The sequence below is a fragment of the Neophocaena asiaeorientalis genome, unplaced genomic scaffold, assembly GCF_003031525.2.
Source record: "Neophocaena asiaeorientalis asiaeorientalis breed wild unplaced genomic scaffold, Neophocaena_asiaeorientalis_V1.1 scaffold141, whole genome shotgun sequence".
NCBI lineage: Eukaryota > Metazoa > Chordata > Mammalia > Artiodactyla > Phocoenidae > Neophocaena > Neophocaena asiaeorientalis.
The window spans coordinates 1,545,700-1,573,466 of NW_020174267.1; the positions used below are offsets into that span (position 1 = coordinate 1,545,700).

The following is a 27,767-nucleotide window of genomic DNA, read 5'->3' on the forward strand; positions in this document are numbered from 1 at the left end:
ATCCTCTCATTCACTATAATCTCTGCTACTCAAAGCATGGAGAGCAAGCGTTGGCAATGACTAAGAGCTACTGAACACCACATTACCCACAGTTGTAAGTCTTTATACTCGGATTAAGGAACATGCTTCCCTGGGATCACCGAGTAATTTCCATAACTTAGCGGAATTATAAATTAAAGGCAAGCATTCAGTGCTTTCCTAACTCTGGTATAAAATTTAACTCACTGATAACAAGAAGAAGAAAGTGAGGAGAAATCTGTTTTCTTAGTTATGTATTACAATCTTTGCACATTTTTTGAGCATGACAAGAAAATATGGGATGGTGAAGTTTCAAATATATTATAAGAAATATCTCTTATTCAGACTTTGTATGAAAATGAACATATCTTAAGTCCCAATGTTTGAATTAGCTTTAAAATATGAAACATCTGTATATTCATTGGACATAATAAGGGCCTCAAGTGATATTAATTGAATTAATTATTGCGTATTGCCGATGTCTTGGCTGTCTCTAAAAGGTTTATTTCCTTAAACATATCACTTTATTTAATGTCACTGAATATGTTGATGGGGCTGTTCAAATGTCATGTAACTGCTAGAGTCCTAGGAGAAAGCTAGCTTTCCGTGCATATTTAAGTTTCTAGTGCACTGCAAATCATCAAAAAGGAAAATCTTGCCATCAAACCATATCATCTTGGACTCTCTTACCTTGAAAAGAAGGACTGTGAAGTACAATATGAGACATAAATATCTATTTTAGAGTGTATTCTGTATTAATTGACCTAGTTAGGGTTGATTGTATATAAGTGAAATCTGCCATTCTTGATTGTGGAGGGTTGAATTTTAATTACGCTATCATTACATAACTATCATCAGTAACCACTAGTGAGTACCTGCTATGCATTAGGTAAATTTGCTTTTTGTCAGTACATGGAGAGACCCTCATGTTACAGCAGAGATTTTTCTGTATTATGCAGTTACTATGTTGACTTACAAAATGCAGTTGTAATGGCTGTACCATTTGGTATCATATAAATAGGCATTTATGTGGAGATGTATGACAGGGGTGGGAGCAGAGGGAGAATATTCTAGGCACTAAGCACTGTTTAGGAAAGTAACTTTTCTCTGTGTAGCTTTGTGGAGTAGATGAAGTAGAAACAGAAGTGAATGCATGGATATTACAGGGAGTAAGGTTTATACACGTTAACAAAGAAGATTTTCCCATTTAGCACTGCCTCTTGGAATTGTGAATTTGCCAGTGCTAGACACGATTACAAAGAAACTCAGTTTCTTTTTTCCTTTCAGGTATGTTGTAAAGCAGTAGTTTTGAAATTATTTGCAATAGGAAACAATCCTTTCAAACGGAACATTACACAAAAGCCCAATACATAAAGCAGAGAGAAACAAGAGGCCATGAGTATAAATGTATTTTATAATTAAAATGAATGATAATTACTTATTCATAAGTCAGTTGTCGGCTTGATGAGAGTCCTGATGTTGGTCTCCAGTATGTTAAAATACGGGGCTTGATATCTTTCTCTGTGTTTAGCATTTGTTTCATTGCAGACTTTTATTTAAAATTGTGAAATATGAATCAAGCATTTGAATCATCTCTGAAGCCCTGTAATATAGTTTTAATGTCAGCATCAGAGAGAAGAATCCTGGCCTGTATTGTGTGGGAGAGTGAAGCAGGAGACATGATTTACCTCTAATGTGTGTGAGGAGTACCTAATGACTGAAAAGAAGCCTTAAGAGCTTTCTGGGGTGATTATATACGGGTGAGATTATTGTCTCTCTATGTAGTTATGATTATGGTTATATAGTTATCAGATAAGATTTAAAAATTTTTACTTTATGTAAATTTTAATGCAGTAAAATATGCAAAAACCCTTTCTCTTTCAAGAGTATAATGATATGCTTTTATGATGGTTGTCCAGCTCAACACTAAAAATTGCTGTTTTAGAGTTTAGCTCATCGCTGCCTCGTTTCTCCAACGTCCTCCTCCCAAGCTCAGCTCTTCCCACTGCGCGTGCACACGCGGGCACGCACACACACACACACACACACACACACACACTTCTTATTGCTGCCCCAGTTTGAGAGCTCTAATTCTACTGATTAGCTATCCATACATGAGAATTAAATTTAGAATGTTTTGATCCCTGGTAAATTTGCATGGAGGGAAATCTTGTTTTCATTATCTGAGTTGAAATTGGTTCACTTAAGACTTTAATATACCAGAAAATCGATATTAAGAATTTGTTTTGTATAATTTTATGCCTCTTACAAATTTATAATTTTCCAGAAATCCATTGACTTTCCAATGAATGTGTCAAGATGTGATATCGTAGTTGGTATTCAAATCTGCATTGAGGAAATAAGCATGTAGGACAGCATTTAGCGATTTAGAGTTTTTAAAAAGGACTTAAATTGATTCTTTTTAATCTAAAGGAAGTGTTACAAAATTTAGCTTATTGATCAAATCATTGTTTTTTAAGTGAAACTCATTAGGCAGCATAAAATTTGAGGCTTATATGATAATCTTTCATCAATATTTTTTTCTCTACCTTTGCATACGTTAGATATTTTCTTTACATTTCGGTTAGAGATGGGAACGAAGATTTTGGGTGATAACTTCTGTTGAGCCAACCAGCAGATGAGCCCTTTTATTTACAAATTGAACTACGGAAAATTATTGATTCATTGGTCTCACCTTTATATACTTTAAAAAATATATATGATCTGATTTTTTTTTATGATCTAGTTTTACTTTCGTTATAACTGTACAAAGTTGACATACCACTGTCGTTTGGAAATCAGGATAGTTGAAACTTCAAGCTAGAACTGGGCCAAAAACCTTAATCACAATCCATATCTAGGGCTCTTTCACTGGTTCACAACTGCCCCAGATATTTGCTGTTGTTCATCATGAATGTGGTCCGGGTTCGATTAAAAGAGGCTGAAGAGATAGCTGTAGACTTTCAAGAAGTCCCTCAAGGGGTTTTCTGTATACTCTCAAGGGATTCGGATGGGAGCTTGATGACTCTTATGCATTTGTAGTGCTTTTTCTGACGTGTAGAGGGCTGCTTAACTCATGATTTGGAACCATTATGGATGTGCTCTTCCACATCAGAAATCTGGGAGACTCTAGGAGAAAAAAACAACAAGCAAACAAACAAAAATAACAAATGAGAACTGGGGAATGACATTTACTAGAGGTTCTCAAAATGTGGTTCCAGAATCATCAGCAACAGCATCACTAGGTAACTTGTTAGAAATGCCAGTTCTTGGGCCCCACCCCGACCTACTAAATTAGAGACTCTGGAGGTAAGTCCCAGCAATCTGTGATTCAACACACCCTCCTGATGCTATTCACGCAGGTGACAGTTTGAGAACCACTGCTGTATGTTCTTAAGCTTCAAACACTATTTAGAAACTTACTATTATTTCATAGAGAAATAAAAAGTGTAGAAAGGTATAAATTCTAAGAGATAGTAATTCTAATTGGTTTGTGAAGATTAGTTGAATAGATATCTTTTGTACTTGGTCTTTCAGAAGGAACCTTTAGATCTCAATAAAAGCTTTGTTAAGCCAGAGCTTTTTATTTTCAAAACAGTTTGCTCTATGCTCAACTATGAGACCTCAAAAAAGTGTTTTGTTCTTGCTTTTATGTTAAATTCCTTACATCTCATGACTACAGAGGGAAGACTAAATTGTGCATAGAACCTTATAAAAGAAAGTTCACAATGTTATGGAGATGGCAGGTCAATTAAGATGAAATTGTCCTGGGTCCATCAGGTCAAAGTCAGCCATTACCTGAGGTGGTGGAGAAGGCAGGGGAAAAGGTTGGGGGTATTTCAAGTCATAACAGAAAAACTATTCAATGAAGTCAGTAGGTATTTCTTGAATGCATATTATATGCCATTGAAGTTTCTAGGCACTTCAGATATTTATCAATAAATAATAAAAGATTACAACTCTGGTAAGTTATACTATATTCAGGGAGACAGATGGTATGTAATAAACATTGTAAACAAGTAAATTATAAAATATTGATATATTGGAAATTGATGGTGTTGTGGAAGAAATTTTAAGAAGACCCCATTAAAGGGAATATGGCGGGGCAATTCCAACTAGACACGTTATGGATAATGTGTTAGGTTATATGGGATAGGCCCTCGTTTGATAGAATGGATTTATCTAGCAATTTTTAGCAAGGAATGAATTTGTGAGAGTGCAGTGGCTCTCCACTTACCAGTACACCCTGAACCTGACAAATCTATTGGAATTGAACATTTGGAAACATGTAAAAAGGAAACCCAAATTTAATATTTCTTTTAATGGGAATCAAGCTGTTACAAAGAAGGAATTTTCAAAACCAACCAAACAAGCAATAACAATAAAAAAACCCCAAGAAAGCTTGCACACGGATGAAATGAGAGAATTAACAGTTAGCAACTGGGTTAAATTGAGCAGCCTAGACCTAGTTCATTAACAGAGTTCAGAGCCAGGTGCCTCCTTTGTGTGACTCCTGGCTACCGCTGCAGAAGGTAGCTGTGTTTTAATAGGAACCTCCTTCTCTCAACAAGGCTACATAAACTGATGGATGCTAAACGGTAACTCTCAAAAAAAAGAATTCCATTCTCTGCCATTTCCCCCTTGATCTGCTCACTCCTCTCTACCACTTACTGTAGGAATCAAACTTTATATACTGATACGTAATTCATTGTTCTTTATATTGTGAATATCATTCTCTACCAGGATTGAGTTCAAGAGCATGGATCCCCATGGTGTGTCTTGTTAAGAAATGGGTAATAATGCAACAATTGCCAAGAATACTGTTTTTATGAGAGATGTTTTTAATAGCACACATTCGCGTATCATGTGAACTTTTGTGTGGACATCTTGTAAAGATTGAAGTCTAAAATTTGCATACAGTTATAGGTTGAATTGTGTCCGCCAAAATGATATTGAAGTCCCAACCTCCAGTTCCTCAGAATGTGACTTTAATTGGCAACATGGTTGTTGCAGATGTAATTAGTTAAGATGAGGGTGTACTGGAGCAGTGTGGTCCTTAATTCAATATGATTGGTATTATTATAAGAAAAGATAGAGACACACAGGGAAAAGATGGTCATGTGACAAAGGAAGCAGAGATCAGAGAATGAATCTACAAGCAAGGGTTTCCAAGGATTGCCAGCAAACCCCAGAAGCTAGGACGAGGCATGGAAGGATGATCCCTTAAAGATTTCAGAAGGAACAGAGCCCTACTCACATCTTGATTTCAGACTTTAGCCCCCAAACTGTGAGACCATAAATGTCTGTTGTTTTAAGCCACCCAGTCTGTGGCACTTTGTTATGGCAGCCCCAGAAAACTAATACACATGCTATAAACTTCAACAGTTTTAAGAACATAATTCAATGATTTTTAGTAATTTACAGAGTTGTGCAGCCATTACCACAATGCAGTTTTAGAACACTTCCATCACCCCCAAAACATTCCTCCTGTTGGTTTGCAGTCAGTTCCTGTTCCTCTTTGCCCTGAGCCCCAGTCAACTGCTAATCTGTTTTCTGTCCCCGTAGATTTGCCTTTTATGAATTTTTTATATAAATGAAATCATAAAACATAGAGTTATTTGCTTCTGGTTTCTTTCAATTAGCATACTATTTTGCGGGGGGTTCATCCATGTGGTACAGTTTTAATGTTTAACATCAAATTAATTTTCCCCAAAGGCTATCCACATGTGATGACAAACCCTGGGAAGTGCTGAATATATTTTTTGGCCAACGAGGAAGTGCTGAAAGGAGCCATGAGTTGTCTGTTATGACAGGCCTTAAAATGCTGTTGATGGGATGTCTAAGGGGATGTTATTCCAGGCCTTTATTTAATACAGTGGTTCTCAAACTTGAATACATATCAGAATCACCTCTAGGATTGGTTAAAATGCAGAGTGCCGGGCCTCAACCCTAGAGTTTCTGATTCAGTAGGCCTCTGCTGGGGCTTGAAATTTTATACCCTTAACAAGGTCCCAGATACTGCTGCTGGTCCTTGGACCATCCTTTGAGAACGACTGCTTTAACCAAAAGCCACATCTGGTAGTGTTAAGACGCCTTTGTTTTTCATCTGCATCATGCTTCTTCTCAGTGTCTCATAAGAAGTAGGAAGATTACTGTTTCTTAACGTAGAGTCGCCTTTAGTCCAAGTACATCTTTGAAAGCTGCATTTAAGTTTTGATAACTATCATCCATGCCTTCTGCGGAATATTACATCTCCTGAGAGCTTTTGGTTTACAGGATAAAATTTAAAAATCGATCACCTTAATGTTATCTCTGTGCTGCATGCCTTCTTGAGATCGTAGTCACTTGCCATATTTTAAGGAAGTCTCAGATCCATAAAGCTGCTGAGAATTGCCAGCAATTTTTTTCCTTTTTCACCCACCAAGCTAGATTGAGACCCAGTTTCTTAAATGCGCACAGATTGGTCGAAGTCTTCGCTGCGTCGGTAATACAAAACACTTTCTTGAAATCATCAACTCGTCATTAACTTAGCTTTGCTTGAATGTGTTTTTATCTCCTTTATTTCTGGCCTGATTGAAAGAACCACCTGAACTGCATTGTCTCTTCTATTTACTGTGTTGTGTACTCATAGCTGCTTGTGTAGATTTATTGTTATAGTAAGAGTAAATACTTAATATTAATTTAAAACATTTTACTGTCAAAGCAGATCATTTGTTCAGTAACAGATCCAAGTTTTGTGAGGTCTGAAGCTTATGTAAGAGGAGAGGGAGGATGTCCCCTTTTAATTAAAAGAACACAAAATTATATTTTATAAGAAAACATACAATTGCATATTACGTGGGTACCTAGGATGAATACAGTAATCATAACAAATCAAAGAAAAATAAAAGATCACACAATCTGGAGAAATTACTTTTATTTATTAACGGCCTAACACACCTGTGGGTTTTTTTGTCTTTGCACTTTGGAGCTGATTACTCTTTGATGGTATCTTCTATGACATGGGTTTTGTAACATTTTTATACAGAGACTGGAAAGTAAATATTATCTTTTCTCTAGCATGCTTGATTGAAATTTCTCTTTTATTACAGTAGCTCAGAAGAGTTTCTTTCACCTTCAAATCTGATTATTGACAAGGTAATGCTAGGACACAGTCCATCCGGGTACAATAAAACATGCAACTTCATCCAACTACATTCACGTTTTTTAATAGTACCGATACACATTTAGGCCTTACAAAAACATATTTATATCAATTTAATTTCATATTATTTTTATAAAGAAAGAAAAGATGTATGGTACATTTATCATTGTATATATTGTGTTATTGAGTATATTCTAGATAGGTGAGAACTTCTTTGATTAGACTTCATTAAAAACAAAATCCTCCACTTATACTTTTATACTCTATATTTATCTCATGATTGGATACATTTTCTACAGATGAACTTTAACTCCATGCATTCGAATCACTTTTATTCCTTCCTCAGCTACCCATAAACTTATGTTGCTGGGCACTGCCGGACATGTTTGTGGTGAAATGATCTCTAGCCTGGCACCTTTCACATGAAAAGTTGAGTGGGCTGGGAGTAATCTAGGATGCTGTTACTACACTAGTAATAACTCAACTTTATGCAGAAGTTATGGGCGCTATAGAAATAGACCTTATTGAACCCAAATTACAAGTATTCCCAAGCCAGCTCTCTCTTACATTCCAAACATGCCCATAGGCTCTCTAAGATTACTTGACACAAAGGGGAACATCTGATCTAACCGCAGATCATCGCTCCCACTTTTGGAAATTTTACAAGAACACACGGCTATGTGATTATATTGCTGTGGCTCTTCCGAGGTTTGGGGGCAAAACCCAGGCCAGTGAGGTGAAGGCTTAAGTACATTGACTTCATGGGAAGTCTATCTCTACATTTGCTATAAAATATAGCTCAGGAATATGATGGAGAACCAAAAAAAGAAAAGAAAAAGAAAGATGAAAAATTTTCAGGTGGGATAAATAATACACCTAAACTGAAAGAAGGTGGTTAATTTTTGTTTCTTTTGTAAAGACCAGGTCCTGACTAGACCTGAAATTACAGTCAGACATATATGATTTTGTGCGATTTTTTTTTTTTTTCCTGGTCTGTTTCTTGAGTATGATTGGAAGGGAAAGGATGAGAAAAGAGACTTGATTAAGACCGTTGAAGCCTACAGTTGTTTCATATGATTTTAACAGGGAGTTTAAAATTCTTGAAGTCTTATGTGTTAGTCAGCTCAGGCTGCCATGATAAAATACCATAGACTGAGTGGCGTAAGAAATAGAAATTTATTTTTTCTCAGCTCTGGAAGCCGGAAAGTCCAAGGACTCTCTTCCTGGTTTGTAGATGGCTGCCTTTTCTATGTCCTCACATGGTGGAGAGAGAAAATTTTTTCTCTCTCTCTTTCTCTTCTTATGAGGCCACAGTCCTATAACTCTATCACCTCTTTTAACCTTCATTACCTCCCAAAGGCCTCATCTCCAAATACCATCACATTAAGGGTTCAAGATACAATGTGAGTTTTGAGGGGATACGTTCAGTTCATAGCAGCTTATGAGATGAGATATGGCATGATTAATATGGTGAGTTAGAAAGATGATATCCATCTTTCTTAGTAATAGATTGAAAGTAAATTTTGGAACCCCTAACTGTCTGACAATTTTGCTCCCTTATATACTTTCCATTTTTTCATTGTCTATAACCCACTAAAAAGATTTGCCCCCAAATACATTTTTTAAGTGCCCCTTTTTATATAGTCCCTTTTTCAGGGACTATACACACACACACACACACACACAATTGAATACTACTAAGCCATAAAAAAGAACAAAAATTTGCCATTTGCAGCAACATGGATGGGCTTGGAGGGCATTATTCTAAGTGAAATAAGTCAGACAGAGAAAGACAAACACTGTATGATATAACTTATATGTGGAATCTAAAAAAAGACAGCGAACTAGTGTATATAACAAAAAAGAAGCAGACACAGATATAGAGAACAAACCAGTGGTTACCAGTGGCAGGGGAAATATAGGAGTGAGAAAAGACTGATTATGGGAATATATGAAATCATGTGTGTGAAACTTTTGAAATTGTAAAGTACTATAGAGTTTAAAGAATCTTTCATTCAAGAAAATGTAGAAAAATAAAATAAAACTGAACACAGGCATGTCTTATGACTAAACAATTTCATTTCTAAGTATATACCCAATAGAAAGGTGTACATATGTGTCCTAAAGGATGTGCACATTGAAAGTTCATGACAGCACTATTCAGAATAGCCCAAAGTAAACGGTGGTGTAGATGCAAGGATGTGTTGTACAACATGGGAAATACAGCCAATATTTTGTAATAACTGCAAATGGAAAGTAACCTTTAAAAATTGTATAAAAATTTAAAGATTAAAGTGAATAAATAAATTAAAGTGCCCCTTGTTAGACTATCTAAATATTTAAGGAGATCTAACAGTTAAAATTTTACCTTGCTTACTTTTCATTTCTTAAATATTATATGGCCAAGAAATTTTTCTTAAAAACATGTCTCAGGTGTATTATCCAATCAGAAAGAGCACATGTGCCCTCCTGAGTATTATATTATGCACACGGCAGGAATCACACTGTTGTCGTCATCTGTCTTTTTTAAAAAAAACCTTTTATTCGTTTTACAGGTCCTTATGCAGCACCTATTATATGCCAGGTGTTGTGGATTCATCTGTGAGCAAAACACACATTCTTAGCTTTGTGGAGCTATACATTCTAGTATATTTCTTTATGAAAACAAACAAAATATTGTCATTTTATTCTTGGTTAGCTAGCGTTTATCTGATGTTAAAATTGATTTAGCCTTGGATTGAAGCTTTTCATTTATACAGGCATACCTCAGAGATATTGCAGGTTCGGTTTCAGACCACCGTGATAGAGAGAATATCACAAGAAAGTGAATTTTTTGGTTTCTCAGTGCATTTAAAAGTTATGCTTACACTATAACGTAGTTTATTCAGTGTGCAATGCCGTTATGTCTTTAAAAAGTACCTATCGTAATTTAAAATACTTTACTGTTAAAAATGCTGACCATCAACTGAGCCTTCAGTGAGTCGTAACCTTTTTGCTGACGGAGGGTCTTGCTTCAGTGTTGCTGACTGCTGACTGATCTGGGTGCTGGTTGCTGATGGTTGGGATGGGTGTGGCAATTTCTTAAAATAAGGCAACAATGACGTTTTCCCCATCCATTGACTCTTCCTTTCCTAAACAATTTCTCTATAGCACGCATTGCTGTTGGATAGCATTTTACCCACAGTAGAACTTCTTTCAAAATGGAGTCAATCCTCTCAAACCCTGCTGCTGCTTTATCAACTAAGTTTGTCATATTCTAAATCCTTTTTTGTCATTTCAACAATCTTCACGGCATCTTCACCAGGAGTAAAGTCCAGCTCAAGAAACCACTTTCTTTGCTCATCTATAAGAAGCAACTCCTCTTCTGTGAAAGTCTTTTTCACAATATTATAGAAATTCAGTCCCATCTTCAGGCTCCACTTCTAATTCTAGTTCTCTTGCTATTTCCACCACATTTGCAGTTACTTCCTCCCTGGAGTCTTGAACCCCTCAAAGTCATCCATGAAGGTTAGAATCAACTTCTTTCAAACTCCTTTTAATGTTCATATTTTGACCTTTTCCTGTGAACCATAAATGTTCTTAATGGTATCGAGAATGGTGAATCCTTTCCAGAAGGTTTTCAATTATCTTTTCCCACATCCATCAGAAAAATCACTGTCTGTGGCAGCTATAGCCTTAGGAACTGTATTTCTTAAATGATAAGACTTGAAAGTAGAAATTATTCCTTGATCCATGGGCTGTAGAATGGATGTTTTGTTAGCATGCATGAAAACAACATTAATCTCATTGTACATCTCCATCAGAGCTCTTGGGTGAGCAGGTGCGTTTTCAGTGAGTGGTAAGATTTTGAAAGGAATCTTTTTATCTGAGCAGTAGGTCTCAATAGTGGGTGGGCTTAAAATATTCAGTAAACCATGCTGTAAACAAATGTACTGTCATGGCTTTCTTGTTCCATTTATAGGGCACAGTTAGAGTAGATTGAGCATAATTCTTAAGGGCTGTAGGACTTTCAAAATGGTAAATAAGCAGTAGCTTCAACTTAAAGTCACCAGTTGTATTAGCTCCTAGCAAGAGAGTCAGTCTGTCCTTTGAAGCTTTGAAGCCAGTTACTGACTTCTCCTCTCTAGCTATGAAAGTCCTTGATGGCATCTTCTTCCAATAGAAGGCTTTTTTCCACCTACATTGAAATTCTGTTGTTTAGCATACCTACCTTCATTAATTAGCTTAGCTAGATCTTCTGGATAACTTGCTTTAGCTTCTACATCAGCACTTGCTGCTTTACCTTGTACTTTAATGTTATGGAAATGACTTCTTTCCTTAAACTTAATGAACCAACCTCTGCTAGCTTCAAACTTTTCTTCTGTTGCTGTCTCACTTCTCTCAGCTTTCACAGACTTAAAGAGAGCTAGGGCCTTGCTCTGGATTAGGCTTTGGCTTAAGGTAATGTGCTGGTTTAATCACTAAAACTGTGTATCAGCAATAAGGCTGTTTTGCTTTCTTATCATTCTTGTGTTCACTGGAGTAGCACTTTTAACTTCCTTCAAGAACTTTTCCTTTGCATCCACAACTTAGCTGTTTGTCACAAGAGGCCTAGCTTTGGACCTGTATTGGCTTTCACATGCCTTTCTCACTAAGCTTAATCATTTCTGTCTTTTGATACAAAGTGAGAGACATGTGAGTCCTTTCACTTGAATGCTTAGAGGATTGCAGGGTTATTAATTGGCTTAATTTCAGTATTGTTGTGTCTTCAGGGAATAGGGAGGCCCAAGGGGAGGGAGAAAGATGGAGGAATAGCTGGTTGGTTGAACAGTCAGAACACACACAGCATTTATCGATTAAGTTTGCCATCTTATAGGTGTGCAGTTTGTGGCGCCCCCCCCAAACAATTATAGTAGTGACATCAAAGTTCACTGATCACAGATAGCAATAACGAAGATAGTAATAATGTAAAAGTTTTAAATATTGGGAGAATTACCAAAATGTGACACAGAGACAAGAAGTGAGTAAATGCTTTTGGAAAAATGGTGCTGATAGACTTACTTGCTGGACACAAGATTGCCACTAACCTTCAATATGTAAAAAACGCAATATCAGTGAAGTGCAGTAAAACGAGGTATACCTGTAATTAAATGTAAGTCATATTTTTGCTCCTGTTTCTGGTAAAGTTAGACTGGCTTTAAGTTGCAGCAACAATCTACATTTAAATAGAAATCATTCCAGCCAGCATCAATGGCATAGCATGAAAATAACATTTTTAGAAAGGGTATTGTTCTGAATATATAACATACTATATAATCAAATGTAAAATTGTCTTAGATGTTTATATCACTTATAGAAGTAAGAGGATTTGTCACGTTAACCGTGTTGAGGATTTTGAATTAGAAAAATTAGCAATCTTGAGCCATTCCGATTGCTTTTTAAAGATTTAATTTCTAAAAGACATATTTTGCAAGATACTGAAGGTCACACGATGTAGTAATGAGACTGATTCCCAAGTCCATACACCGAGTCATGCTTCATACTGATATTAATATTCAGGGTCTGCGTTTCACAAAAGCAGAGTGTGCAACGTCAGGACACACTGGGAATCCTCCCACCTCCCCTGAACATTTTTCTCTCCTTGTATTGCTAGTGCTATACCTTTCAACAGTTAAGGACATTGAGATCAGAAAAGCATTCCTTCCTTAAGTTTCATTCTTAATTAAGTGGCAAAGTCAGAATTAGCACAAATAATTTTACTGGCAAAGGCAATTTAATGCTTAATAAAAAAGAAAATGTCGATGGTAAGGCAGAAATAAAGAAAATAGTTCTATTAAAAATATCTGTCAGGGGCTTCCCTGGTGGCGCAGTGGTTAAGAATCTGCCTGCCAATGCAGGGGACACAGGTTCGAGCCCTGGTCCGGGAAGATCCCACATGCCGTGGAGCAACTAAGCCCGTGCGCCACAACTACCGAGCCTGCGCTCTAGGTCCCGCGAGCCACAACTACTGAGCTTGAGTGCCACAACTACTGAAGCCTGCGCGCCTAGAGCCCATGCTTGGCAACAAGAGAAGCCACCGCAATGAGAAGCCTGAGCACCACAAAGAAGAGTAGCCCCCGCTCGCCGCAACTAGAGAAAGCCCACGCGCAGCCACAAAGACCCAGCCAAAAATAAATAAATTAATTTAAAAACAAATCTGTCAGGAGAGAGCCATAGTAACTGTGTCCTTAATTTCCTTTGTGCCCTTAGAAGCCTGGGAAAAAGAAAGATGTTGAATTTCACATTTTTTTTTCCTTAGAGGGCAATAGGTATATCAGCTGAGGAGAATTATGACCTCGGTAGAATGTATCATGAATGGAACTGACTTAATAGAGACCACCTTTAGCAATGTTTACAAACCACCAACGGGGGTTCTTACCTAAGATATCAGTGGAAGTCAAGGGCTTCATATACATTGGGATTAAAGCAGTTTTTCTGGATGCCCAGACAGAGAGGGTTCAAGTGTGTATAGCTTTCTGGTTATCTGGCGATCAAGAATCAATGATTAGAGCCATACCTTCAAAGGACTTTCATTTTTCTCTTGAGTTTCAAATTATAGAATATAAGTGAAAATCTTTTGCTGATAATAAAGTGCTATGCAAATGTTAATTACCATTATTTCTCTCAACATGCTGTTTGTATAGGTTGTTTAATTGTTAACAACTAAAGTTGTCGTAAGACAGGGCAGTCTTTAGATGCTGTAGATTACAAACTAGAAAACAAACAGAGAAACAAACTGTGGGCCCTGGAGCAATGTTTTCCAAATGTTTAGACTTAAGAGATCAACAGAATTCAATTTCAGAATCTGGAAACTGGCATAGAGCTGCCCATTTTTAAAATTTTGTTGAGACTGTACATTTTTAAAGAGGCTCCTGTGTTCATTATCAACCGCATTGCATAGGAAGGACATCATCTCAGACCTAAGAACAGACCTTTAAGTGGAACATATTTAGCTTGATCGAATACTTATCCTGTTTGTCTTTATTTTTCTCTGTTTTCCTGAGGAAGCCAGGGACCTCTTTTGTGAGTTGACAGTACTGGTGTTTGGGACTCTCTGCTTTGGATCAGCTCCTTCACGGTCACGTTTACCTTAGAGCAGAGCTGCGTTTCTGGTCTTCAGGCGCATGGGGGCTCAGGCTGCTTGTGCCAGGAACAGTGCAAACCAGATGTGCTGTCAAGGCTGATGGGTAGCCATCCCCCAGCCCGCCTTCTCATAGAGGAGGACTCTCCTCTCTGGATGTGTCTAGATGGGATCATGCCTTTTTGCTCAGAAAGTATCCCTGAGTTTGTTCAGACATTCAAAAATGAACCCAGAGTTCTGCACCGTAAAGCATGGTGAAATTTTAGGGTACTTTTAACACAACGACATGGGTCTCTAACGGATCCACACTTTAACAGATGCTTTACTTTATTGAAAAGTTAGTGGTTATCAGTGGGGAGAAGGGAGGGGGCAGGGGCAAGATGGGGGTAGGGGAGTAAGAGGTGCAAACTGCTAAGTATAAAATAAATGAGCTATATGGATATATTGTACAGCACAGGGAACATACCCAACATTTCATAAGAACTGTAAATGGGGCATGGTCTTTAAAAATTGTGAATCACCATGCTGTATACCTGAAACTTATATAATATTGTAAATCAAGTAGACCTCAACAAATAAATAAATAAATAGGAAGGGTATCCCAAATAATGAAATGAGAAAAATATCTTGGCAAACTGATTAGGTGTGTCCCACTGATGCCGTATTTGTTGCTGGTATTCAGCCGAGTTTTAGGACACACAGGTATTAATTCAATAAATTATCTATCATCTCTTCTTCTCCCTCCGGAGACTCGACCTTCTGTATCTGCTTCCTCTTTACAGGTTCTGAATTTGTTTTAAAAGTAAAACACATTATGGGTGTGTGTGTGTGTGTTAGTGCGTGCATGTGTGTGTGTGTGAAATAAACCTGCCTGCCTAATGTAGAATGCCTCTTTTCAGCACCATGAACATTCTTTCAGGAGTTAGAAGCTAAGAGACAAGAGGCTAAAATAAAATACAAGCCATGTACCTTCTTACATGGCAACCCACGTAGTGAGCAGGTGAGAACTGATACTCTAAACCTGTGGTCACCATGTTGCCGTCTCCCAACCTGTGGGAAGAGAGAAAAAAGCCAGGGAGAGCCTCCCAGTCCTTTGAAAGGTAAAAGGCAGCATCTGTTCAGATTCCACTTGTCCAGATCATGGTCACGTGCATTAAGTTGCAGAGAAGTCTGGGAAACGCAGTCGAGCTGGATAGACACGTGCCTGGTTGAAACTCAGAAGTTCTATCGTGAAAAGGGAGGGTGAATGTTGGTGCACAACTAATAGTCAGTTACCTTCCTTCCCAAGATTCAAGTGCTTGTTGCCATTGAATATTTTGTGGTGACAACGGCTTCAAAAAATCTAAGATTAAATGGGGTGAGTGAGGGTGGCAGTATTTCTTTTGGGAGATGAGAAATACATTCATTTTTAACACTTTGATTTTAAATTGGAAATGACGTGGTATACTAAAGCAGCTGTTCTCAGCATCTTCTCCAGGGACTTTTGGAGGTTCCAGAGACCATTATCAGGGGTTCTTCAAGATCAAAGCTATTTTCCTGCTAATTATAAGACATCATTTACTCTTTTTCATTCTCCTTTCTCTCAGGAGTATGCAGTGGAGATTTCCAAAGGCTACGTGATATGTGTGAAACCTTTGCTTTGAAGGATAATGGAACGTGTGCTTGTCTATTTATCTGTTTAAACACATCTCAGTTGCAATTTCTTACACATAAAAAAAAATGCTTTCTGGGGTCCCTGATAATTTTGAAGGGTATAAAGAGGTCCTATGACCAAAATGCTTGAAAATTGCTGTTTCGAAGTATAATTGCATTTTATCTTTAGACTTTAAAATCCAACCTTATTCTTTAACAGGTCATTTGATTAAACAAATGAAAAGAAATGTCATGACAATATTTTTTATCTCAGAGTTTAGCACCTCAACTCTGGGAGAATGTGTTCATGCTGCTAAGAAAACTTTTCTTTTTACTTCACTTTTCAGCTGCACGTTTTTAGTATTTTTAGGGGCGCTCACAATCAAATCATGAACAGAAAATGACAACTGCTTTTCAACTTTTCTCCTCTTAATAAAAAAAAAAAATCTCCTTTTATCAGTAAGGCTAAAAGTTTATAGAGAAGTTTAAGATATTAATGTTCACTGAATCTTACCTGGTGTGTGTTGTGGGGAAAAAAAAAAAAAAACTTTGATATTGTATAATGACAGTTAACTTCAGAATTTTCAAGATTTGCTCCACCTGCCAAAAAGAAGCCATTCAGCCGGACATAAAGAGGTAGTCTTTTCATTTTGACCTTGGATTTCAGTCCATCAGCGGTGTTTTAAATGCTGAAATTACATTGCTAAGTGCTATCTGAGATGTTTGAGAAGAATTGTTGGCACTCTTAGAAACTGCATAATAAAGGAAATTTTGACTTTGGCTTTGATATTCCCAGCATTTCTGTACCTTAATGTTTTTGCTTTCCTTCAATAATTTCTCCTAGAGAGAATTATGAAACCATTGATTAAGAAACACAGATGCATCCATTACTAAGACTTTTGAGAGAACACTTACAAATTATTTTTTTATTTCTCTAAATTAGGGAAAGAAATTAGGACAGGCCCTGGGGAATCAGTGAAGGGTAAATATCAACCAGTGCTGTTCATTTTAAAATGAAGAGATGGGTAACAGTATATCATTTGTTCTAGGGGAAAAACCATCTTCGTCTTGCTGCTGCACCAGATTCTTAGAGCAGGAACAATAATATTTCTGTCTTGAGTTTTCCTGATTTCTTCCTCTGTTTCATCTAATTACAGTAATTTCCCAGCTGTAGAAACAAGAACATTTTGAATTTTCCAGGATCTTACCACAGTAAAAGATGAATTTTATAATTTACATATTACACTGAATTTTCTGTACTACACTAGTTACAGCTTCTTTTCATTCATTTACCAGTGCTGAGTATTGGGGATTCTGTGAAGTAGACATGTTAGTGTGAACATTTTATGGTGAGATTTTGGGGGTTCGGATGCATGGCATTATTTGGTTTTCATAATATGAGCTGTAGGTGACATGGTGCACTAGAAACAGATTCAGACTCATGGTCTGTGGACCTGGTTTGTGGTCTGGATCCCTAACAGGAAGCTGAATGTACTCGGATAAGTGTTAGAACCTGCTTGTGCCTCAGTTTCTCATCTTTGACTTACTAGATATACAACTTTGGGCAAATTACTTATTATTTTTTTTTAAGAAGATGTTGGGAGTAGGAGTTTATTTATTTATTTATTTATTTTTGCTGTGTTGGGTCTTCGTTTCTGTGTGAGGGCTTTCTCTAGTTGTGGCAAGAGGGGGCCACTCTTCATCGCGGTGCGCGGGCCTCTCACTATCGCGGGCTCTCCTGTTGCGGAGCACAGGCTCCAGACGCGCAGGCTCAGTAGTTGCGGCTCACGGGCCTAGTTGCTCCACAGCATGTGGGATCCTCCCAGACCAGGGCTTGAACCCGTGTCCCCTGCATTAGCAGGCAGATTCTCAACCACTGTGCCACCAGGGAAGCCCCTGGGCAAATTACTTATGTTCTCTGTGTCTCAGTTTTGTCATCTATAAAACGGAGATAGAATCATTCTTACATCACAGGGCTATTGGAAGGATTATGAGAGTTAATATATATGCAAATGTATGCATAGAACAATGCCTGGCACATAAGCATTATGAACAGGTTACACACTATTATTATTACCTATATACAGAGTGAGAAGATTTTCTTGATAATATCTGAGACTTCTTCCAGCTCTAACTTTTATTTAATTTAAGGACTAAAAAGACAAGCTCATAGTGCTATATTTTTGTGGAAAATCACTTCAACTGTGGTGTTGGCCTGAAAGCATGTGTTATAGTTCCTATTATTCCTTGCGCACAGCCCACCCAGACATCCCAGCCTTGCCCTGTGCTCAGGGGTCACCTTCTCCTGCTCCCAGCCCCCAGGAAGCTCCTTTCCTCATAGGGACCCAGGCCTATTATGAAGGACCTGCTTCTCTCTCATTGAAGTCTCTGGTTTATGAGAAGATTTATACACAGAAGCCCACCCAAATTCTGCTCCCTTCCCGGTCCCCTCTTGTTGCCTCAAGCCAGGGTTTCCTTCAGGCTGAAAAGGCTTCCCAGAGGTCCTTCAACCCAGGGTGGGCACTGGCCCAGACTTAGGTGTCCAGACAGAAGGTTTGGGAGCCCACAACGTATTTCCATATTTAACACTGTCGCAAGGTAACATCAAAGGCTGTCTTCAGAACCTCGTTTACTGCTTAGCTCTCTCCAGAGCCTGCAGCCCACCATGCTGTGATGGAGTACATCTTTCCATAAAGGGACTTCTTTCAGCCTCACTCCCCTACTGGGATTTTAGGATCCCTTCCTCTAGGCAAAGATAAAAACACAGCAGGTGTTCCTAACAGCCCCAGAAAATTTTAATTCAGAAGTTGAGCCTCCACTCCCAGCCTAGACATTCTTTTGCCATTCTTTTGAGTTATGATACAGAGCCATGTACCTCTTCTTTGTAAAGAATCTGTGGATTCCAGAAAAGGATCTTTGCCTCAGTCTTGCATAACAAGAAGTTAATTAAAAATGTCTACTTTTTTTTTTTTAACCAGTACAAACTGCCCTCAAGGGAAAATTTAATTTTCCATCTCCATGCAAAATTTAAAAAATAAAAAGAACTGCTAGCAGCTTTTTAAAAAAAAATAATAGCTGTTGAGATTTTGTGTGTGTTTGTATTTATTTAGATTTACTTAACATATTTCATTCAAAATTTCGTCCGTAGTGGTTGGCTTTTGCGCATGTAAACCTACCTTCCAATCATAGATTTGTGAAGGTTTTTTTTTTTTTTTTAATTTAATAGCCAGAAGCCCTCTCTGTGTATTTCAGGGGAATTGAGCAGGGAAGAGGTATGGTGTAGTGGAGAGAGCATGGGATCATATACCTCAGGAAGACATTAAGATGATATAATTCCCTTAAAAAATAAAGGCCTTTAAAACACTAACTTCTGCCATATATTTTCCCCTTCTGTTAACTTCTTATTTTGAAACAATTTGAAATTTACAAAAGAGTTGCAAAAATAGTACATAGAGTTCCTTTATACCCTTCATCTTGATTCCCCGATGGTTAACATTTTATCACATTTCCTTTTCTTCTGAACTTTTTGAGAATAAATTATAGACATGATGCCCATTATCTTTTTATTTATCCCTAATATTTTATCAAGAACATTTTTAAACATACAGAAAAATTGAATTTTGCAGTGAAAGCTTCTAAACCCACAGACTAAATTCTTCCATTGACATTTTACTATACTTGTTCCATTACAAATCTCTTATCCATTTAGGTAACCATGCATGCATCCATCCACCCATTGATTTTTGAGCAGCTTTACTGTTGTATAATTTACAAACCATAAAATGTATCCATCAAATAATTTTAATTCATGGTCAGATCATAGAAAATCTTGGTGTGGTCTGGAAAATTCTAACAAAGCGGCCCATTTCTGGGCATTAGTTACTCTCATTTTGTAAGGAGGCTGATCTCAGGGAGGGACCCAAGACTATAACCTAGGACCTGCTTCTCTCTGATTGGAGTCTCAGAAAATCACGTCACCTTTTCTGAATCTTAGTTTTTGGAAATACGGAATGAAGTCATTTGACCCTTTGGTGAATAAATTTCTTGTGGCTCCAAGATGCTGAAATCTGAACTATAGGATATAGGATCCCTGGTCCTATTCCTCTGCACAGAGCAGTTCATTACACCTTTTTGTTTGCTTTCAGAATTAATCCTGATGACATCGTGTGGAGCAGGTTAGCCTGAACATTTAAGGGGATAAAACTCATATGCCTTAAGGACTCTTTGAGAGCAAATCATTTATCCATCGCATGTGCAGAATTCTTATGTGAAATGGAATCTTGCTGTTACTAATGCAGAAGCCTGCTGGTAAATGCTCAGACTGTACCTATTAGCCAGCTGGTGGCTGAATTCTGACTATTGAGCTGCCTAGAATTGGAATAATTAATTTTCCTGCAGAAAGTGCATTGTGTTGTAGCTTTTTGGATTTGTGACGGTAATGTGTAATCACCAGGGAATATATTTAGATTTGCAATTATACTATAGTTAGTAATTTATAGTAAAGAGATAGGAGTTTGCTAAATAGGAGGCGTAGAGCTGTGAGTTTTTCATTAATAGTTTTGTGAGCCTTGTGTAATAATACCCAAACTGTTAGCTAAGAACTGTTAGCTAGTCAGTTTTTGTTTCTCTTATCTAATGAAAGCAGAACTTAACGTGTTTACCTTGGGAGTTTTCCCATTTACTTAAAATATGACTTTATTTTGAATGAGAAGGGAGTGTTACTACCAAAGCTTATATTTTAAAGAAGTGTGATTATGAATAATAGCTTCCTAGATGTATAGTGGTGTGTTTTAAAAATATATTCTAGTAATATTGTTCTTTTTATTGGGCTTGAAGGTTATAATTCTGTTCTCTATTAAATACTCTATCTTGAATGAAAGGATACATGAATTGACTTTTTAAAATTATGCATTTTTGGATAAAAATAAGTTTTTTTAAAAGAATATTTTAACTAATACCATACATAATTTTATAAAGAGATATTCATACATGAATATGGGAATCACTCATAGATAAGCTGCAAAATCAGACATGACTAATGGAAAATCAAAAAAGTTACCAAGAAGCCTTTATCTTTAATTCAATATAGGCTTTCTTTAAACTTGGCAACGCTTTAACAAATTTGTGGTTATAATTCTTAAGAGTTGTATAACTTATTGAATTGTTCATGAAACTCTGTTGCTTACATGATTAAGAATGACTGTTTTAAAAAAGATAGACACCTTGTTTCATACTAATATTATAGGATAAAATATTGTATTTATTAATAAATATGGTCTGATTAAGTCAGATCCCCGGGTTAATATGAGGGTCACAGCTGCTCATCATATAAGAATCTGATATGTTTTAGAATTCAGCTTTTTTTTTAATTTTAGGAAGTTAACTCACTGCCTATAAAATATGTAATAGAATATCCCCAATGAAATCAAGCCAGTATATTAATATTTCTGCATTAATACATAGGGATATTCCCTCTTTGTGCGATCCATAGACCATAAGTAACTTGCCGTCAGTTTGGAAATTAGTTATTAGCTAACACAGTTTGGATTAATGAACGTGTTTTTGGTTTTCAAAGTTCTTGAATTTTAGAATTACAGATAACAATTGAGGACGTACATTGAAATAACTGATGATTTCATGGTATATTTTTGGCTGAGTTCTGTAGAGCCTCTTCAGAGATGCTATTTAAACTAAGTATTATATTCTATAAACATCAAAAGTTAAATGTAAACTACTTTCAAATCGACAGTTAAAGTAAGCACGTCCCACAGCTTTTGTTCATTAATATATTTGAGTTATTGCCCTGATTTTTTCCTTTCTAAAATTCAGTTCAATTCAAACTATCTGGAATTTCCTGCAAATTTTTTATAAACTCTAGTTATTCATAAGGTGAAAAATAGCAGTATAGTAAATGAGTGTCATTATTATTTAAAATAAATGTTTGCTTCTTTTTTTCCTCTGGAGGATTTTACCTGAGATTATTTTCAACTAAATGTCTATTAAACTAAAGAAATAAACGTAGATAGATATATAACAGCTTTGGGACCAGAAATCCATATTTAGTAACTATAAAAAGGAAAAATCTGGCAGTCTTTAACAAATAGAATTGTTGGTTATTTGAAAGCACTTCTCTTTCCAAGAGTTGTGATAAACTAGGAACATAAAAATAATCCCTACAAGATTTTTTTTTTTTTTTTTTTTTTTTTTTTTTTGCTGTGGGGCTCAGTGGCCATGGCTCACGGGCCCAGCCGCTCCGCGGCATGTGGGATCTTCCCAGACCGGGGCACGAACCTGTGTCCCCTGCATCGGCAGGCGGACTCTCAACCACTGCGCCACCAGGGAAGCCCCCCTACAAGATTTTTATCAAAGAATAATTAAAGTTTAAATACTAAGGTAAAATAGAGTTTTTGAGATGTATTAATTTGAATATAACTCTTTTAAAGGCAAATGAACAGTATGAAAAAGATCATTCTATCTATTGAATTTAGACGAGTGTGACAGCACAGCCTTAGGTTCTGTTCTTCGCCTTTTCAGGAAACGAAAGAAGGGAATCTTTGCAAAAAGGGACATAAATACCTGTTAAATTGTCTTTGAACACAATTGAAGAAGGACTGTACTTATATCTATCATACTTCAAATCAGAAAGGTTTAAATAGATTTTATTCTCTATCTGTGTGAATAGGGATGCTAATTTGACTATTTTAATTGATGCATATGTCTTGTATATTGTGTATTGTATTATTAATTTATTAAAAATGAAATCAATCTCAAATAAATGTGGTAAAAAACGCATACAGAATACTTAGTTTGTGGATGGATAATGAATAAGTGTGGCTAAGTGACATTCTGTATAACTCTGGAATCATAAAATCACTATGTAATCTTATTCTTTTATTCCATGCAAAACTAACAATTAAAACTTTACTTATTTTTTGACTGTAAATTATTTGTACTACAATTGACAGAGAAGATAAACAATTATTAAAATTGAAATTTAGTATAATAGGTATACTTAGGCGTTGAATACTCTATAATAATTGTATATAGATACTTATTTCTAGAAGCACTGAAATATATGCTGCCAGGTAGAAAACATTCTAATTATTGTATGTGGAGGTGTGTATGTAGTCAAATAGTCTTAGAATCTCAAATTTCACTCCTTAGTACACCTGCAAGTGTACTTGCATAAGTGTTATTTATTATAGCCATGCTTATAATATCAAAATATATGAAATAGCCCCAATGACCATCTTTTGGGGATGATTAAATTAATTATGGTACATTCATACAATGGAATTCTATATAGCAATAAAAAAAAAAACTTCCTCTGTACTTAAATGTTAAATGGAAAAAGCTACGTGCAGAAAATATGTTTATTATGATACCATTTGTGTAAAGAGGGAAGGTGGAAAATATATACATTAGTGTATGTATGTGTGTACACATCTATATTGGCTTTTATATGAACAGAATTGCTCTGGGAGAGAAGAAAAGAAATTACAATCTTTACCTGTTAGAAAGGATGGGAACTGAACATAAACATAGAAGGGATACTTTTCACTATATGCCATTTTATACTATTTAATGCCTACCATGTGATTGGATTATTAATATTTATTTTTACAATGAACATTTTTTAAAAGTATTGTGTCTGAACTTCCTCACTCATTCCTTCAATAAATGAGTCATTTGGAGCCTGTCTATACTGTGTCTACTGTAGTCAGGGCTGTAAAATAAGACATCCAAGGATAATAGGTCATGCTCTCATGAGCTAATAAAAGGGAAAGATCAGCATGACTTTCCAGTCTTTTAATCAAACAAAATGTGGTGAACGAATGATATTCTACAGTTTTGGCGTTCTAACTGTAGGTAGTTTGCTAGGAGTCTACTTAGATTTAGAATCTGTGTAAGAGAAAAACAGAGAGCCTCTTTTGATTTAAATGATAGGTATTAAAACTGATGGTGAAGTTTATATTTCTACATGAATATTAAAGGATTTCATTAGGATAGATAAGCTAAGAATAAACCAAACAGAAAAATTAAGAATATTAAAACATCATATGAGTTAGAGAAACTATTTTTGAAGTGCTTTTGTGCTCAGTTCTATATAGTGAATTGATCAAGTACTTGAAATATGTACATTAGTTTTATCACTTGTTGAGTCTTTTTAGATCTATATTGCAGGATATCATTGCATAAACATATTATGATTAAAAATGTCTTTGTAACTGAAACCCAACTTTTATAAACATATTCAACATATAGAATAACTTGTCTTCTAAAGTTTTCATAATTCCTTTCATCTGTTCACCAAGGCAACTACCACAAAAGCATTTACATATGTCTCTCTTGCAAATAAAACTAATGTTGGAGCATCCAATGGAGAATTTATATAATTTGGCAATCAAAACTTTAAGAACCCTACACAAGATGTAGCATTTAGAATACTCAAAGGGACAGACTCCATTTCCTTTAAGGCCCTGTGGTAGACCCCTGGGGCTATTTAGCATTAATCATTTAAAATAAACAAAAGTATAATTTCTTTTCTAATCACAGAATAATCTTTTGGAAACAATTCTGCCCAATGCTATTGCAAAACTAGGTTGATATTTGATATAGTATCTTCTCTTTGAATTTCAGCAAAGTATAGGATAAGAGGGAATTTGTATTGGATAACTACTTCCAGGGCTTATATATATTAGTTGTTTTTTTTTCTCTGCCAATGTATAAAATAATGTATAGTCATCTTCCTATGTCTCATTCCATAAAATCTAATTTCTGCTAATAGTACATATACAGGTGCTGAGCAACCTAAATGAAACTGTCAAACTGGAGACATAATGTCCTATCTAGCCATCATTTTGTTCTTCAGTATCACGTAATTTTAAAATGTGTGATTGATTGGTATATTACAGAGAATGTTAAGTGATTTCATGTGTCTGTGTTATCATTAGACAGCAGGATTATCGTGTATTCCAACAAAATGAATGCTCAAATAGGTGGCGCTACAGTGTCTCCTCAAAAAATATACATATATGTCTAATAGAATTAAAGCCTTATTATATCTGTTTACTAATAGGCTCATCCACTATATGGCATAATCTTTTGGGAGCATAGAAAATATAGGAGTACCGTCCATTATTTTATATTAAACATCCTATATCCTAAGGCAGATAAGAACTACTTACGTCATGTACATGTTGCATGGTTCAACTCTCTAGAAAGGGCTTATGTTTGCCCAGTTGTCCTTGACTGCTCAGATCAGGCCGGGGAGTGGAATCAGATGCCTGAGGCCTCTATGCCATGCTCCTCAATAAGAGGAGCAGTGGAGGAGACCATGCAGGTGGTACCAGAGTGCAGCAGATCCAGAGAGTGTTTGTGTGCTCGCAAAATCCAGGAAGGCTAGAGGCAGGTATGGATGTGGCACACAGAGCAAAGAAGGGAGAGGGGCCAGGGAGATTAAAGCAAGTGCTATTAGGAGAATTGTCTGGGCAGGGGGGAATGGGGTAAGTTAGGGAGGATATTGAGTGATTGCTTTGTAACAGCTGGTGTTTGGGTTGGCAAGGGTGTAATGCAAGAGGTGTACATTCCTGGCTATTTAAGGGCAAGGGCAGAGCAGACAAGTCTTTGCCAACGTAATGTTGATTTTTAGGCCCGGAGGGCATGCATTATTCAGGGTTCTTCAGAGAAACAGAATCAAACAGAATGTAGATAGATAGAGACAGAGAGAGAGAGAGAGAGAGAGAAAGATTTATTATAAGGAATTGGCTCATGTAATTCTGAAGGCTGAGAAGTCTTAAGATCTGCAATCACCATGCTGGAGACACAGTGAGCCAATGGTGCAGATCCAGTCTGAATCCAAATGCCTGTGAACCAGGAAAGGTGATGGTATAAGTTCCAGCCTGAAAGCCGGCACACTTGTGACCCAAGAAGAGTGGATGTTTCAGTTCGGGTTTGAAGGCAGGAAAATACTGACGTTCCAGCTCACTGGTCAGGCAGGAGGAATTCCCTCTTCCTTGTGGGAGGGTCAGCCTTTTTCTTCTAATCAGGCCATCAACTGATTGAAATGGGTCCACCTACATTAGGGAGGCAATCTGCTTTCCTCAGTCTACCAATTTGAATGTTAATCTCATCAGAATCACCCTTGCAGACACACCCAGAATAATGTTTGACCAAATATCTGGGCACCCCATTGCCCAGTCACGTTGACACATAAAACTAACCATGGCACGGTATCGTCATGGGGAGATCAAAGTCGTAATGAATGCCACAGATTGAATCTCCTGAAGGGACTACTTTTGCATGTGGAGAGTGTGAAGTTGCAAAAGTGAGTACTGCAAAAGCCATTGTACCTCTCTGGTTTGACTCCTTTTTTATTAGATGAGATACTGAAAGAATTCAAGAAGTTGAGGATGCCATCTAATGAGAATCTGGGCTACCTGCCGTCTACCTTTGTGAAGACGCACATTTATGAATTATAGCATAATTATTATGTTTACACATGGAGTCAAGGGTCTTTCTATATATTCCATGGTATCTGTGTTGTGAATATTCAGTATGTGTCCTATCCTCACATCATCTCTGCCTTCAGAATCTGTCCTTTGCTTTTTTATCCTTCCCCTCCTTAAGTTCCCCTAGTAAGAGATGGGATTCACAGCACCACTTTGTATTTCAAGTGCATGGCTTCACCTTATGTTTCTATTAGCCTTTCCAATTAATGAGCACTTTCACATACATTGTCTCATTTGATTACATGGTTGAACCATATGAAATTGATGATATTTGAGCATTGTAGATTCACAAAATCAGTAATTTCATATGGCTGGATATAGCATTATTAAACATATTTTGAGATATAAGAAAGTGAGTCTCAAAGCGAACGTGTTTTTGTTTTTTAAGAATTGTAGAGCTTTTAAGCAGCAGAGCTAAACTAAGCCTTATTCCTGCAACGTTTTCTGACTTTCCCACGTTGCCTCGATCAAACTTGTAGCCAACAAATCATTCATTTCTTATCCAATACAAGTAAATGCTAATTGAGATAGGATGAAATTAAGCTGGACTTTTAATAGCTCAAAAGCTGTGGATGTCATTTTCTTTCTAACGTCTTGCTCCTAGCACAGCTTCCAGTTCTTTTTCCTCACTAATAAAGATTAAATATTGGAAACTCTAAAATCACCATAATTTGTGGGGTCACCCTTGTGTCTGAGATACCTGGATTTGCCACAGTTCCACGTTTCATATCCTACTCATAAATGTTTTTAAAATTTAGAAAGCCTTAAAAATCTTTGCTAACGAAGAATTATCATTACAACATAGAAGGTAGAAACTGCGATTTCCTTGGGATTATATTTACAATTACTTCAAATTATTCACTAAACCTCTATGAGAACTTGTAGAAATCTTTGCTGAATATGAATGCATTTTGAAAAAATGAGCCCCTGAGTTATTTACAGAAATACATATTTTATTGATTTGTTAGGCTTCATTTTGAAATATCACTTAGATTGCTCCTAAGATATTGGTAAAAATAGAGACATCAAAAATTTTTAGCAAGTGCCCCAAAATAATATTGCTGAGATTTTTTGGCAAATAAAGTCCAAGTGTTTTCTCATAGAGATCTATTTTCTTACAAATAAAGCTTATCAAGGAAGCATGAAATTGAGAGCATTTTGAGGGCCTGCTGGAATTGAAGTCACTACACTCTGCTTACTCTTGAAAATCCTGCTTTTTTGATTTGTCTAAAAAATGGGGGAAAGGAATAAGTTCAAGAAGCAGCTATTACATGGTCCTGCCTGAGTTCTTTGAAGGTTATAGTGGCATCTTGGGCTTGTAGAGTGTAAGGTCAGATATGGCCTGGTGGGTGAGGAATCAGGG

The 27,767-nt window shown here is 36.6% G+C and overlaps 1 protein-coding gene across 1 annotated transcript in view; it reads left to right on the forward strand.

Moving 5' to 3' along the window:
• Window positions 1-27,767, forward strand: part of GPC6 (glypican 6) — a 1,061,298-nt gene that overhangs the window by 290,335 nt on the left and 743,196 nt on the right. The gene's annotated exons all lie outside the window — the stretch shown is intronic.